The sequence below is a fragment of the Coturnix japonica genome, chromosome Z (assembly GCF_054131305.1).
Source record: "Coturnix japonica strain WE chromosome Z, WE-NBRP24, whole genome shotgun sequence".
NCBI classification, from domain to species: Eukaryota; Metazoa; Chordata; class Aves; order Galliformes; family Phasianidae; genus Coturnix; species Coturnix japonica.
In genome coordinates this window covers 38,640,198-38,655,550 of record NC_140702.1, presented here as the reverse complement: position 1 = coordinate 38,655,550, position 15,353 = coordinate 38,640,198, and the positions used below count along the sequence as shown (strand labels likewise).

Genomic DNA, 15,353 nt, shown 5'->3' with positions numbered 1-15,353 from the left:
AAGCTACAGCAAGGAGGAACTTCACTGTGCAGTCAAGGGAAATGTCAGGAAGCTTCATTTTTAATTCATTTCTTTTAAGAATTTCAACCTAAACAAAAACTGCATAAATAGCTCTTATAACACAATGGCTCACAGTTCAAAAGGGATGGGAAAGATGATAGTGAAGTTCCTGGCGCAGCATGGATGTATTTAATTACTTGAAATCCTCCAGACATCAGGAGCATCAGATTGTTTACTTGTTGCAGTGTTTTTTGTACTTATTAATATGTATAATACAATGAATGCCTATCTTCTAACAATGCTGCTACTGTAGATAGTGCAGGTGGTACTTGATTAGGTGCTTCGAATATTACTCTCTGGGCAGAGTCAAGAGAGGTCCTGTGTGTTCTCATGGTGTGGACTGTTTTATGTGGGAGGAAAAATGCAAGAACAGCTCTTTGTTTAGCATGAATTCTCCAGTACAGGGGAATTATTTTTTCTCCTGGGGAATGTAAACCACAAAAACAGCCACCCTCAAACTTAACTGTAGAAGAGAAGCTCCAGTTGAGTAGGTTTTAAGTGGTGTAGTGGGTACCCAGATAAACACTTGCTGAAGAAATATGTGCCTTTCTCAAACTCCCATATCTTGTCTTTCAGTTTCCATTGCCGAGTTTTCCAAAGCAGCTTAGTACACTGGAGGTTCTGCGCTGCTTCAGCCATAAAAATGGACCAAGACCCCACCCCCAGCTTCTACATAAGCATTTTGCATGGCCCAATTAATAGCAAATTTATTGGTTTACACATAGCATTAAGTAACTGTGGTAACCAAGTATCCTTATCCCTAGGAGTCACTAAGCTGAAAGTTTTCAAGCTCAAAGGCTGATTTTGCCCCAGAAACATAATTACTTAATTACTAATTAAGCATACTTCCATCTAAAACCTGCTTCCCATGTTAGGTTTGGTCCAACAGGAAGAATGTGTTTGGCTGTCTGACTGCCTCCTAGATAGCACATCAGAGGTGACAGGAAAACTTTGTGCTGAACAGTGCAATTATGATCAAACTAAACAGCCAGACTGCCATGACTTGGTGCACTTTTAAGTGGCATGACAATTAACAATAGCCACCTGGGCTATAACACATAACTATAATGCATATGCATTAGAAAATAAAAAAGAAAGAAGAAATTGTAGCTTGCATTGTGCTGGTAAGGATCTAATCCCTCTCTCTAGATGCAGCACTGCTACAAGCTCAGAATGCCAACAATAAAAATAATGAGCATGATTTAAGATCTGCTTGCAGTATTTCAGTTTCCTAATTATGGCTTATTTTAATCTTAAGAAATTATTAGCAGATTACTTAGTCACTTAAAGAATACACTGAAGTCCTTGTATTAGTGAGGATCTCCTCAGTCAGTTAAAATAATAGGAACTGTATTACTTAGAATGGCTTTCCACTAATTAGCAATACCATCCACTCTCAGCTTAAAACTTAAGAAATTTTGTAGCCCAGTTTTCTTCTCAAATTAACTTTTTTGGTGTGATTGTCTTCTGTAATAGAGCTTTATACAAGGAAGTTAAGAACACAGTCAAACGCTTTGAGTCAAGCCGAAGTATCCATATAGCCTATATTCAGCCTATATTCTTGAATATCTATATTCAGCCAGAAACAGCATGTCAGGAAGGGCTCTGAGCAGGAATTACCTGTTAAAAATCTCTGTACTACACTCCAAGACTCAAACTCCTTCTGACAGACACTGATCTAATTATTCTTTCTTAAAATAACTAATTTCAGACCAGTGAACCAGGTTCTACAGGGACATCCAGTCATGCACTAGTAAAACATCAGGTACCTGACCTTAGCCTCTTTCTCTTGTTAAGATAAGCAGTATTTCAGAAGTAACAGAAAAAAAAAGAAAAAGAAAAAAAAAGTTATTACAGTCCTTTCTGACAGTACTGCTCTTAATTTGTCTGAAGCAAACCCTTTTATCTCCCTTCCTTTCAATCAGCTTTGCTGCACATCTGGGTGGGGAGCAGAAGTTGCCGTATGACTTCAAAGGCTGTTTTACTGACTGGTGTGTGATAGAAACAGAAAACTGTGGCTCAGTATCGGCACTTGTAAGTTCTTAGCTTATTTTGGCACTGGTTATCTTAATTGCATTAGTGGACAGACAGATTTATCAATGTTGATGTGACATGTGTTTAGTATGGAAGACTAACACTACAGGACTGCCCACCATATCTTAATACTCTTAGCCTTTTTAAACAATGGGCTAATAGTAATTAGATCACTACCCATGCCATGCTGTTAAACCTTGGTTACCTGTTAGAACCACTAGATTATGAGGACGTCGTAATATCTCCTCCTCAAGAAAGAGTGTAACTCCATAACCTGGTCTTAAATCCCAGCCACCATTCCTGCCTGTTTGGACCCTATGCAAAAACCAGTAGACCTGCTGCTGTCAACACACCAGCTGTTGCTGGCCAATTGCCCTCCTGCCTGTGTAGGGCTCCTGAGGCCAAAAGGAGGCAGTGAGTTGATCTGTTCTGCACTAAACAGTGCTGCCCAAGATACCTGTGCAGCATGTCTGTGTGGGGCTTGAGCAGAGCAAGGAGATGCTTGTTAGAAGTAATGTCACACACTTATAATCCTGGCATCCTGATGCACTCAATTCCCATTGCTACAGAGGAGGTTTGTTTCTTCATCATAGTAAACCCCAATGAACCTACTTTGGGGTGCTAAGACGAGAAGAACTAATTATCTCTTCAGTGCATGCGGCCCCATAGCCACTCCTTCACAAGAACTGGACAGCATATCTACAACACACAAAATGTAATAATTCAGAAAAAATAAATAAAAATAAATATCCAGACTACACAACTCATGTACAGCTGGCCAGGGTAAAAGGGGAAGTGAAGCTCAGACAGGGTTAGAGAACCTATTTGCAGCAAGGAAGCTTACTGCATTGGGATTCCTTTTTTTTTTTTTTTAACCCCAGCTTCCCATCTCTTCAGTCACAGGGGTACCTAGATTAAAAATTAAATGAATTTAATCACATACAGGCAGAAGAATCTGTTGCTGAGTTATCTGTCCAAATTTATTCCACAATAAACACTGACACTTATATTAAAACAAAACAAAACAAAAGCCATAAGAAAGTAATTATAGCATTCAGACACACAGAGAAAATAAAAGAGATTTTCCTCCAGCAGATGAAATCTTTCTCAATACCTCCAAATCAGCAAAATTTGAAAACATACAATTCTTCCCTTTATGAATTCAAAATAAGAACTACTATATACACCGTGTTTTACTTGAGGGTAATGTCGATAACCTGAGATTCAGGATAAAATAGCAAGTTGAATTATGAATTTAGATTATGTATCATCATTTAGAAACAGTTTCCACTATTCTAACATAACACTTTGAGCAAATTTTCTATGTTCTGTAGGATCTTCCATAAGAAGAAAACAACCGGGAATGTTTTAAATTGAGTACAGTCACTTTTGCACTGTTGTTTAACACAGGGGCATACTCAGTCACTTATTCAGGGGAAGGATGAAAAGAATCATGTCCCTGTTTCTACCTAATGTAGGCTTTAATATCTCTGAGGATGTGGTATTGAAGCCAAACTAGTGAAGGGAAATTGGGACCTGGAGAACGGATAATATCATAGAATCATAGAATTACCCAAATTGGAAAAGACCTCGAAGATCATCAAGTCCAACCACAGCCTAACCATAGTACCCTAACTCTAACAACCCTCTGCTAAATCATATCTCTGAACAAGATGGTGTATTTCATCTGTGATGCTGATTTCAGCTGGGTGGTTCTTTCTTACTTTATTTTTTTTGTAAATTCAGAATCTCAAGCCTTCTTAAGAATAATAACTTTTTCGTGGCTGACATTTATCTGGCAGAGAATAATGAAAGCAACTGGTGGCTTTATTTTAAAATTAAAATCTCATTTGCGACTATTGGGTTTTGTTTTCATTAGATCTCATAGAATAAACACTCTGGGACAGAACAGTGGTTTATAAATGTCTCTGGTGTCTCTCCATGGGGATGCAATCTCAAAAATCTCAAAGTTCACATCAGCTCAGTATATATCAAGTTCAGCTAAAATGGTATTGGACAAGACACAACTAGGGTTTTATCTCTTTCTGAGGTCATATTATTGTGAATATATCAAAATCTGTTGTCAGTAGTAGGCTTTCTCCCTTCTTCCAAAGGCTGAATTTTTACTGGTAGCCTGAAGAACACTCAGAAAGTGTCCACCAGACTGGCAGCTCTTCAGTGTAGTCCATGTACTTCAGTTGATTTTTATGAAACTACCACAATTTTCCACCAACTAAGTATCTTTCTAGCATTAAAAATAGTCACTTATGAACATTATTTAAATGAGAAGGAAAATCCTTCACAAAGCTCTCTGTTGTCAAACTGAATTTGAATGACACAGGCCAAAACAGTCTCTCAAAAAAAAAAAAAAAACCAAAAAAAACCAAACAGAACATGTTTCAAGAGGAACAAGTAGTGGAAAGTGACAGTCAGACAGGAACAGAATGACATTCAACATATTACAATATTTCATGTAGCTTTGCCTGAGACACTAAAGTCTATGATTCAGCACGAGTCATCAGATACTTTTAGCAAGCAGAGCTGGACCAGCTGCTGGATGGTGGAGGGGATGATTTAATGACAGAGGTTGAAGTACTTTTTTGGTGCTCTTGATTTACCCACACCCCTCAGAGCAACTGGGCTGCACATTATTGTACTGAGCTGGCCAGTTTCCTCTCAAGGCCATTGTCCGCCAGCATCAGAGGTGGTTCCCAATGACTAGAGAATAGGAAATGTTGCACCCATTTTCAGAGGAAGGTAAAGGAATGATCTGGGAAACTTCATCCTGGTTATCCTCATCTTTGACCTCTGGGAAAACCGTGGATGAAGCACATATTCTTGGATACATGCAAGCTCATGAGGGAACAGTCAAGAAGGATTCACCAAAGCTAAATAATTTGGATTTACCAAATCATGTGGATTTATCAAGGCTAAGTGGCTATACAGTCTTCCAACATAAAATGACTGGATTTGTGGATGAGAATGAGAAGGATCTTACTGGCCTAGAGGCATACCAGCAAAACTTTGACAGACGCTGCAAGGAGAAGCTGCAGGAGCCAGGCTGGGGAAGAGCACTTTGGAGGTGTTTTCTGTTCTGCTGAAGGGAATATCTGCTTCCACAGCTTTTGCCAGTGGTGACCACAATTGGAAACTGGGGAGTTTCCAGATTAGAAGTGGAAAAACTTCCCTGGCAAGATAACTAAGTACTGGGACAGGCTGCCCAGGGTGGCTGTGCCATCTTTGTCCTTGGAGGTTTCAACCCTAACCAACTAAAGCCCTGAGCAGCCATGCCTGTCTTTGCCATCAGCTTGTCTTGCACTGGGATTTGGTTCGATTGACTCCCTGTGGTCCTCACCAGATAATCCTTCTTTATTTCTCCAGAAGTTGTACAGTTACAAAACCACTCCAAATGAGTAAGAGATGAAACAAAGTATTTCCTGAGTCAGGTAACCAATTTCTTATGAATCAACTATTTTAAATAATATGTACTGTCTGGAGCTTGCTGTAACTCACTTCCTTGCTAAGCATATCCCCTTAGCAACCCTCATAAATACCAGTCCCAATAAAAACCCCAACAGTTCCCCCTTTTTAACCCATTGTGTTAGTTTTAAGTTAGCATTTACTTCACAAGGACCGGCTGCATCTAACTGAGACTGAAGTTAAAAATTTGCTTAGATTAATAGAAAGATTACAGGCTGAGATGGGCAGGCTGTTTACCACACATAAAATGTAAAGATACCTGCCGATTACAGACAGTTGTATTTCAGAGGATCAACTATTCTATGTGCCTCTTGCCTATGTTTCTGGGCTTGCATGATGCTTTAAAATGTAATGTAAAAAGGTTCGGTCTAAGTATGTGTCTGAGTGGGTAGCTGGAGATCACCTCTTTGGACGATGGGAGGTAATTGAAATAGTTTAGAATGGAACCATATGATGCAGACCTTTAGTGGGAACTTGATAGCTAAGATGCACCTAACAATCCTATGCAAATGCTTTTCTTAGTATTGGTAAGTCGGAACAGATAAATGGAATTATTACTTCTTTTATATGGGCATTGTGGTTACAGTAGTGTAAATGCTTTTTGGCAGAAGGCGGTATATGGCTGATGTTTGTTGAGTGCTGCTCTGTTTAACTGCTGGGAAAACGAAAAAAAAAAAAAATGGAAGGAAAAATGACTCCATCAAAATGATTTCACATTCTGCTGGCTGCTCTGTGTCATTTGTTGGCCAGAGTAATGGAAGGAAAAATAGCAGTAACAGAAAGTGACCATGGAATGGTTTCTTTTTTCAGTTAACAACACCAGCTCCAATTTTCTCTCCCAAACGTAGTTCTGACTAAACTCCCTATTTTGTATCTCATTTTTTGTTGTTTCCAAAAAGCACAACAAACACCTGAAGTGGAAGCCTGGATAATTCAGTCCAACATCACATGACATCCCTGCCCAGATGCACCTAAAATTAGAAACATCTCCACTCCATCAAGCTCTTAGCTTTGACTGTTCTGCACCACCTGAAGATGTTAATCGATGTTTCCTTCTGAGTGGGCTGGCCCAGGCTCAGTGCCTTGTTCGTTTTTAAGTCTGCACAAATGTCTGTAGGAAAATCTTTCCTTCCTGTACTCCCTCTCTGTTTTACGAGAGTCACACACTCCTTGTGCAGAATACACATTTCTGAATGCACAGCTCTTTTCTCTGAAGAGCTGTCTCTAGAGACGAGCAGGTTAAAGACAATCCCTTCTGGACAGCCATGCTTTGAACTGCCTCATAAAGCTGATCACCACCTGTGCCTCTTGTTCCTGCTTTCCACAGAGCACACAGGCTCTGAGCAAGGGATTGGTTTCAGTAACAAAAAACCAGAATGTTGCAAGTCTCAGGCAAGATCTTCCGAAGCCTGTCTGGAGAAAATACATTATGTGCTTTCTGTAAATGCAACTCGAGGTGTACCTCTTCACTCATGTTTACAGTGTGTAGGTATCACATGCTGCCAGTCCTCCAAAGCACAAAAGGAGAACACACCGCTCTGATATCTGCCTGATTTCAAGTGTCTTGTATCTCTTTCTGAGGACACACAACAAAGCAATAAGAGCTACAGTACTCTGATCTCGGAATAGCTTCAGAAAAAAAACGTGTATTGCCCTCACAATTCTTACACAATTGATCCTCAGCTGGAGGAAAAAAAAAACACACACACACAAAAAACCCACTACTCTGCCTTTCTCATTTCTTGTCTACTGTCAGATGGAAGATTTATTTTAAAAATAGCAGATACATTAAAAATATCTGAGCCTGAATGTTCAATGGCAGTCTGCTGGAAAGGATGAGGTTGTTGGATAAAATACTACATAAGCAATTTTCAAGGAACAGTTGGCACCTTTTCTCTCTGAACCAAGTCCAGAGCTGTAGTTCATCCACACGTTCTTGCTGCAGGGCACCTCAGCCCCATTTGGTCAGCTTATTCTTGCCATAAAGAGCCCAGCTGCTTCCCTGTGATGTAGTTTCAGTGCTCTACAGCAAAGCAAAAGCATGGTCATGCGGCACATTTTTTGTTAGCCAAAGAACAGCAGTGAAATGTAGAAAGCACAGAGACTTCTCTAGGCATATTGGATTTGTCTGCAATAATTTAGAGCCAGAAAAGTCTTAACAAGCTACTAAAAGCAAAACCACTGATGAGACCCTGCTTGCACAAGCGCTTACCTTTCCCAGGTGTTAGGGAATGCCCAGAAAACTCACGAATACCAGTGGGACAGAGAAGAATATATTCTTCTTTTTTTCATTTTTTTCCATAGACTGGGCACAGTATTTTACTCAGTGCACACATGAGGGGAAAATATTGGCAGCACAGCTGTTACTAGAGTTAAAGATTAACTTGGCTAGAGAAAATGAAAGGCAGCAAGTGTCACTGGTTTACTGATTTTATTCTAACTTTATTCAGTTGCCCTACCAGAGTAAGTACTGTGTAAGCAAATAGGATGACTGAGCGCCTTTTCTGAAGAACCAGCAGCACAGAAATCATGGGACAAAGTACTAGAATTTAAAAGAGATAAAGACTATATTTTTTTACACTGATACATAGAAGGAGGAAACAATATGAAAATACATATACTGAAAATGTAGATATGGGGCAGAAAAAGGGGAACAAGAAAAGGGCATATAACTGTTAAATGACAGGATATGGTGAAAGAAACTGGCGTCATAAAGTTCCGAGTTTTTAAGAAGTTGTCCTTTCTTTCTGTTAGTTTCTATTTGTCCTGTACACCACTGTGCCCCATTATTACAGATGAATTTCCCAAGGAAAACTACAAGTTTTTGGCAATGAGGAGCCGTATGACTCCTGGCCAGGAGATCATCATGCATCAGGGTGACACTGACTCAGTGTCTGTCAGGACAGACCTGGGCTGTCCCATAGTCACAGGACAAGCTTCAGCATGTTGCAGAATCAGAAGAGCTGTGGCCTGCTCCTACTGACTGCTGGCTACGGCACCATCTCTGTCACCCCTGCTGAAATGCACCACCCACCACCTCACTGCGCTCACATCCACTGTTTGGTCTCCAGGAATGTTCAGCAGGTGTTGATGAATGTCATTTTTTTCCTGCATGGAGGAATTCAGTGACACACCTTTGCTTCAGACAGGCTTCCATGTCTGACACTGTTCTGCCCCTTTGCTGCCATCTGCCCCACAGCAACAATTCGTAATGGAATACTGTTGAGAAGGTTCAGCCCCTACTCCCATATCACTAACATCCATCTCTGATGTCGTAGGCTAATATCAAGTAGGAGACACTGCTTGTGGTGCAGCCCTCATATTATCTCCAGCCTGCAGAGTAGTATACTTCCATTTGATGTAAACAATGCCAGACAATTTTTGTCCCTGGACAGCTGATGTTTTATCTTACCTAACATGGAGCAACTCTTTGGGAAAAAACAAGTTTCCTTATGAAATATTAGTTCAACATAATAATCCCTATATATATATAATATATATATATATATATTTCCTTTTCCAATTAACTCTTGATTTAAATAAGTAAATTGAAAACACTGTTCTGAATTAAGGCCATCCATACTGAATTTTCCTAAAGAGAGAATAACTCCACAAATCGAAGAGTGCTGAACAGGATGTTCACTTCCTTCTGAAAGCAGAAAGAAAGGAAGTTAGGGCAACACACATCAATCATCATCTTAGAAAACGAGGCAGTACTCTTTCCCCTGTACAGAGTCATATCCAAGCTTTTGTTTACAACACATTGCGATCTACCAAAGTCATAGCAGGAAGCCATCAAGTACCCATCATATAAGACAGTCCCATCTAGTCTATGTATGCTGTTCTTTGGGCTTCAATGTAATGCAAATAGTTTTTAGTTTTTAGATGTTTATGGGATACAGTAATCCAGGCTTTTTATCATGTGTAATACCACCACTATGAGTGTTATCAGAAAAGGTTTCACACAATTCATATGTGCTAAACAGAGTTCAAACTATGAAATGTATGCACAATTCAAGAAAATTATCCTAGGGCCTCCAAAAGTGATTGGAGGGAGAGAACAGCTACAAAATGAGGCTGGAAGACTTGGATTTGTTCAGCTCAGAGAAGGGAAGGCTTTGGGATGACCTACTTGCAACCTTCCAGTACCCAAGTTGATCCTATAGGAAACACGGAGGGAAATGTAGTGACAGGACAAGGGGGAATGATTTTAAACTGAAAGAAGGAAGATTTACGTTAAATGCTGTGAGGAAATTCTTTGCTCAGAGTGTGGTGAGGCACTGGCACAGACTGCCTGGTGAAGATGTGGATGTCCCATCCCTGGAGGCATTCAAAGAGAGGTTGGATGGGGCCCTGGGCACCTGAGCTAGTGGGGGGGCAGCCCTGCCCAGGGCAGAGGGGTTTGAAGCCAGTTGATTTTTAAGGTACCTTCCAACATAAGCCATTTTATGATTCTATGGCTGTTCTATGTATCCTCATTACCCAGGTGATCTTAAGGTGTCAGACTATGGCTGATGAATTACGAGAGCACAAAAAAAACAGCATCTACAAAAGTCTGCATAGGTGCAATAGATTCTGGGTCTCAGAAGCTCTTCCTTCGGAATATAGGTAAGAAAATACTTTGCCATAGCCAAGAAATCTCCAAGAAAATCAGGGGTGGGCACCCTTGCCTTCTTGCCAGCCCTGCAGATCTGGCAGCCTCAGGCGGCTTTGGGTGTGGAGCTGCTCCCTAGCACTTTCCTCTTTGCAAGATCAGTGGTGGCCACCTGGGATTGCTGAGCACTGCAGAAACACACAGAAATGTTGGCAGTTGGAGGGGTAAATAGATGGAAGTGCTTGGTCTGATCTAGCCAAGGCAGGTGGGCATGTGGTTGAGCAAGCAAGGCACTTCCACTTTTCTCTACTACAATCCCCAATCACTCTTGGTGTGACAGTTACAACCTACTTCCCCCTCCCTCCACTCTGAAAAGGTACTCGACTGGTCAGACTTAAATATCAGAGAACTGTATATAGCTTGAGAATTGTTGTGTTTAAATGATTTGTGCTTATTGGGAAAATTCAACAGAAGCAAGATCTGGTAGAGTCAGCCACTGGTAGAGCCAGCCACTGCTGACAAGCTGAAACACCGAGTGTACTTCATTTTACATAACAAAATGTTACTGTCTTCATTTCAGCTGCGCACTTTTACCAGAAGCATTCCCACAAAGATAGGACAATATTATTTTTAGTCCTCTTGCCATGGTTAAGGAAACGCAAAAACCGCAGGTTATTTATTTAGCAAACATGCTGACTGTCAAACGAGTCAGAGTGCAGGCTGGGGGCTGACTGATATTCACAGAACCAAACACACTGTGTGACTAACAGTACCGGGCAACTTTTAAACAGAAGCCTTTTTACTAACAGCATTCAGCTGCCCCATCTCTGAGCTTCCACCAACATTGTATGTTTTTAAATTCCTCCACTTATCTTTGTCTCAATCCTCAAAGGATCATTAAGCATCAATATTCTATGTTCTACTACTCATCAGTATTCTGTTCACAGAGCTTGCATGTTGGGAGGGTCCAGTTACATTAATGTAAAATAAAGTGTCCTTCCTTAGAATTTGTGTGTCCCTATTTGGATCCTGGATGGACTCAGGTAGCAGACAAGTGTTAGGCAGCTCAGGTTTGAGTAGTTTCAGGTGGCAGTAGAGCAGTGGATTTTCCATTTGAGACACAGTTGTGGAAAGAAACAGGTTGGCACTTAGGAGTCTTCAACAGCATGTCCACACCGTGCTTTACTTGGGCATATCGGTTGTGAAACTGAATCACAATTAAATTGATGGTCCTCTGGAGAAACACTGTCCTAATAACACTAGCATGACAACTTCTTTTTCCCCTAGTTGACACTGAATCAACAGCCACTGACTTCAGTCATGCACATTTTTCTTTCTTATTTCTCAAGTTCTTTATTTATTAGCCTTCTGCCAAACGCAGGAACAAGCTGTCTGGAACAAACTGGTCTCAGACAGCGTCGCACCTACCACCTCATTAGGATGGCTGAGGACACCTGAGATGAAGTTTCTGTCTCCAAAACTCGAAGCGATTGGTCACAGTGCAACATACCAGCTTTATGCCAACTTGGTCTGGTTGTTGCTATAGTGACAGTTTAACCCCAGATGCTTCAGCAGTGCTTCAGCTTTGTATCAACTCCTTGCTTGTCTTTACAAGGACAGGTTGGCAGCCTCAGAGAAAACTACACAGCTTAATTTTTTTCATTTCTTTCTTTATTTTTTTTTCTCACTTTTTGCTTCTTGCTGGCTTTTTTTCTCCCTCCATCTGGTAATAAATGATGGGAAGTCGTACCAGCAGTTGCAACACCTTTGGGAAGTTTGGTGCCCATAATTCAAGTCATACATATTACTCACTTGTAATTTGTTATGATGACAGATGACTTGTTCAAAGACCTTCTGGGCTCAACACTAAATCTTGTGCTCACAGGAGCAGACTGAACAGAGAAGGATTCCCCTCTTCTCCTTTGCAGGAATGTTAGGTAATCCCAACCTTATTTTAAATCCTTGGCAAAGAAATTAATACACCTGCAGAGGTACCGTGCAGAGAACATGAAATCAGTACCTGCATGGGTTCCAGCTGGGTAATGGATGGAAGGTGAGAGATCTCTTTGCATTCTCTTGGGTTTACTCTCTTCAAAAACAGAGAAATATTCATATGGGAATAAAAGAGGCAGAACTGAACACATAGCACTGATGAGTGCTATGGAACTAGTTTAATTTAAAACAAAACAAAAAATAAAACTCAAAGGCAGTCGTGATGTGTAAGCTTGTCAACTAAAGCCAGACTTCTTACAAGTTCTTTTTACTTCATTATTCCATGACTTTGCGCCTCGAATCTAATCATCGGTAGACTCCGGAAATTTCTTTGCAGAACAAAAAGCATTTTGATAGTAGAACAGTCAGTATTTTTAAAAGATGGCTCCCATTGTTTTTTCTGGGATTATTTAATTTTCATTTAGAACCTGAGGAGATTTATACCAGTGCTCTTGAAATCAATCCCTACTATTGACTTCATTTTAAAGGGAAGTAGTTCTGCAGCAAGCCCTGTGTTTACACTACCTTTTTACCCACAAACAGAGAAAGACCTGTCTAAACAAATTCCTGCATTAAACCTCATTAATGAGAGAGAGTTACAATTGTTTCTCTTGGCAGAATAAACTGCTACAACAGCATAATCGGTCAGTACAGCCTAAAGTGTAATTGTTTCAAGATCATGAGAGCGCAGAAAGGCTAAGAATTTACTAATATTAAGTATATGTATGTACATATAAACTTCAGAGTAATTGCACCAGATCACACTTTGAATCACAACAAAGGGAAAAAACAACAACAACAAACTAACCACAAAAAATCTCCCTACAAAACTATTTGGTAAATTTCAGTTTCAGCTTAATGCAAGCCCAAACATGGAAATTCCAGCTCCACAGATGTTCCACCAGCACAGGAAAATCAGTGTGTTTGCTTCAGTTTCACTGTCATTGAATGTGATATAGTAACTTTTCACCTTTATGAATCAACAGTTATGTCTTATTTTTTGAAGAACAGTGGGAAAATACATATGCATTCTTAGACATCTTACAGATGCAAATTCTTATGCAGCAAGAATCACCTGTCTTTCTCAGGTATATATTACTCAATATATATTACTAAGGAAAATCAATTGCTTTAATGATAGCCTTAACCTCAGCGCCAGCCAGCTTTAACAGATCATTTCATCCCATAGTTGGGCACTGCAGTTGATGTTTCTGAATGCTGCCAGGAATGCTAGTGGGAGTACAGCTGGCCCTGAGTTTTGCCAGGTGTTAAGTTGCAAGCTTTTCTTTTTTCTTTCTTTTTTTTTTCTTCTTCTTTTTCTTTTTTTTTCCTTCTTTCTTTCTTTCTTTCTTTCTTTCTTTCTTTCTTTCTTTCTTTCTTTCTTTCTTTCTTTCTTTCTTTCTTTCTTTCTTTCTTTCTTTCTTTCTTTCTTTCTTTCTTTCTTTCTTTCTTTCTTTCTTTCTTTCTTTCTTTCTTTCTTTCTTTTTTTTTTTCCTGCTTACAAAAGGAAAACAGTAGAGACACGTGCAAGAAGTTATCCTACAGTAGCACTGTGTCACGGGTTAATTAGATTTACCTATGCCCGTGTCATGGTTTAATAATTTTGTAATTTTGCTATCAGTATTCCACATCATAACATCATATAAAGCATGAATAATTTTACTGAATCTGCAACTTACAGAAGAAGACTACATCTCCCAGAGAACAACATGATAGGTCACGGGACCTGGACTCTATATTAACTCGGTCGCAGAACAGACTGACATCTTTGGAGTTCTAGCGTTCAGGGGAGTGTGTGGGAGCCTTCGCCGTGTCGCCTAGATTCACAGTAGGCCTCTCGGTTACGGGACTCATTCTCTCTCCTATTTTGCTTGATTCGTTAGCTCAAATTTCAATTATATTGTATTATATTGTTTTATCCTGTATTTCTATATAGTATTATTAGTTAGTGCCTCTAAGGAGGCACACTATTAGTAAATAAGTGTGCCTCCTTAGATCGTTGCCGCTGTTTTCTTTTCCTAATTAACTTTTTCCTTTCGGCCTAGGGCCCCTCCGGGGCCCATGGCCCCTGTCACGGAAGCAGGTGGATTTTTTGTTCAAACCGTGACAGCCCGTGACAGGGGAAGCCACCCCGTGCCCCCCCCCCACCCCCCCCCCCGAGGCCTGGAAAGGAGGGGGAAAAGGGCAATGGGATAAAAACAGCAGCAATCTAAGGAGGAAAAACTTATTTTACTAAATATGATACCGAAATACAAGATAACACAATATAATATAACTGAGGCTAACAAATCGAACAAACAGAGAGAGAGAGAGTCCCCGAAAACCGAGAGGCCTACTGTGAACTCTAGGCGACACGGCTGGAACGCTTCCCACTCTCCGAGAAGTTCGAGAGAAGAAGGTGAGCACTCCAGCCTGGGAACGAGATTATATAGCGTCCTGGTCCCGTGACTTATTATTACCCCTGTTGTTCTCTGGGATATGTAGTCTTCTTCTGTGGACTGCACATTCAATAGAAGTATCCATGCTTTACATGATGTTATGATGTGGAATACTGATAGCAAAATTACAAAATTACAAAACCATGACACACTGTAAGACATGCCAGACAGCCACAGAAACATCCAAAGACCCCTGGTCACCCAAACTGAAAACAGCAGTGTCAGTGCACAGCCCTGCCTGCTGTTGGGCTCCTCTGCTCCTCTGTCCTGAGGCTGCAGCTGCCCCAGCTCTTGGCACTGCTGCAGTCAGCACATCTCGACCCCAAGGAGCCTTGAGGCCAGGTAGAGCTGGCAAGCTGGAGCAGTGGCACTGGTGGTGCTCAATAAGCATGGGTGCGCTCCCAGTGCTGAGGGGAGAAGTAGCAGCAGCAGCAGCAGCCTTGGAAGAAGTAAAATTGAACCCGAGTGTGAAATGAAGTGGTGTTTGGAGTCTGCCTATAATCAGTATAACACAGGCACTGACTAGTAAGTCTCAAATGGGCTTTAAAATTAATTGCATGCAACAAAATATATTACAGTACTGGTTTCAAACATGCCAAGAAAGAGCTGTTTTACAGCCACTAGCAAGTATTTCTGTTGCAATTACACTGAACAAGAGGCAAGCACTGTGCTCCTTGAGGATGTAGGTAAAATGAACAACCACGGTTCTGTGGACCACCTCCAGAGTCTTTAGAGCCTCTTGAAGTTTGTTTCTC

The 15,353-nt window shown here is 40.6% G+C and overlaps 1 protein-coding gene across 1 annotated transcript in view; it reads right to left on the bottom strand.

Annotated features, from left to right (window-relative positions):
• Positions 1–14,285, bottom strand: part of LOC146753929 (uncharacterized) — a 29,016-nt gene extending 14,731 nt beyond the window's left edge. The window contains exon 1 of the mRNA XM_085529928.1: positions 7,787–14,285. The gene's annotated coding sequence lies outside the window, so the exon portion shown is untranslated. The remainder of the gene's footprint in view (positions 1–7,786) is intronic.
• Positions 14,286–15,353: the final 1,068 nt, after the last annotated feature.